The sequence below is a fragment of the Musca autumnalis genome, unplaced genomic scaffold (genome assembly GCF_047663935.1).
Source record: "Musca autumnalis isolate F117 unplaced genomic scaffold, ASM4766393v1 scaffold_1, whole genome shotgun sequence".
Taxonomy (NCBI): domain Eukaryota; kingdom Metazoa; phylum Arthropoda; class Insecta; order Diptera; family Muscidae; genus Musca; species Musca autumnalis.
The window spans coordinates 64,644,277-64,645,924 of record NW_027411644.1 but is presented as its reverse complement, the minus strand read 5'-3'; positions in this window follow the sequence as shown (position 1 = coordinate 64,645,924).

Here is a 1,648-nt window from a genome sequence, read left to right as displayed (position 1 = left end):
CAGTGGACAACAGCGTGCGTGTGTGTGTGGGTATATCAAAACCGGTCAATGGTCCGAGACGAGAGAAAGAGTATTTCTCAGCACAATAAATTGTACTTTTTAATCATTTCCAATGCAAATAATGTTTGAGACAAATTTTTGTAATAAAAAGAGAATAATTTTGTTGATGTTGTTTGTTTGACGGTAGTAATGCAGCGTTCAGCTGTGTGGTGAATGGCAGTTTAACTTTTTGTACAAACACAAGTGAAGAAGAAATTTGATTTTATTTTTCTTATTGTCGAATGCACTGTTACTTGTTGATAAATTAGTGCGTAAAGAGTTAGAGAGGGACGGGCGTTTAGGTATTTGTATCGACAGCTAACAAAAACGTTTGTTTATATATTAAACCAGTCATCTATATATATAAAAAAGAGTAAAGTGATGACTGACAGATCTACAACGCCCAGGCGGAACGGCTGAAGATAGAATCCCCAAATTTTGGGTGAGGATTAGTCTTGGGGCGAAGGTGCTCGATTAGGCTGGGCTTTTGGAAAATCGTCCTACAAGGGTGCGAAAAGCACTAAAGTGTACTAAAAATTGTCTCATTTGTGTGGCTGACCGCCTAATAATCAACGCCCAGACGAAACGGCTGAAGCTAGAAACCTGAAAATTTGTGTGAGGGTTAGTCTTGGGGCGAAGGTGCTCGGGATAGTCTTGGGGTGCGAAAAGCACTAAAATGTACTAAAAATGGTGTAATTTGTGTGGCTGACCGTCTAATAACACTGTGTGTAATTTTTTGTGTCATGGAAAATTAACCATATTCTGACACCGCAGCTTAATGGAAGACGAAAAATAAGAAGACACGTGTCTCGGCGTTTTTCCCTGTTACTTCGAATTTCGCGGTTATGGGCCACCAAAAACCTGAGGCCTTGATGTCATAAAAGACCATTTTGTCAGGCTCATATCTTCTAAACCGCTAAGAATTTTGGTTTACTCGTCGAGACAAAGTTGTAGCTCTCATCTTAAAGAATAATAATTGAGCTTAAAGGGCCGCTCCTAGAATGTTCATATGTTCTAGAAAGTTGTTAACTGAGATCTTACGTACATTTTTGTAGTTGCTTGTATTCTTGAATTTTGAACGGTTCGGTATCTATGGACCAGAATCGGAGAAAAAAGTATAAAAATCGAATATTTTCTAAAGTTTTTTACTATTTTGAGCTTTAAGAACAGTTCGTAGTGGGCTCTGATGTTCCACAAAGTTGTATACTGATATATTCGCTACATTATTGTGGTTGAATGTTTTCTTGATTTTCGAATGGTTTAATTTCTATGGGGCAGAAACCGAAAAAAGAAAATAAAAATTGCATTTGTTTTGCTATTTTGACCTTTAAGAACCATTTCTACAGGGTTCGTTTGTTCTAGAATGTTGTTTATTGAGATATTCGTATGTTCTAGAAAGTTGTTTATTGGGATCTAAGGTACATTTTTGTAGTTGGTTGTTTGATTAAATTTTGATCGGTTTGATATCTGTAGGCCAAAATCTGAGAAAAAAATTATAGCGGAAACTTGACCTTAACGATTTTGACCTTGAAGATAAGGTTGAATGGATTTTATGTCTTCACAATTATTATTCTTTAAGATGAGAGCTACAACTTTGCCTTCACGAGTA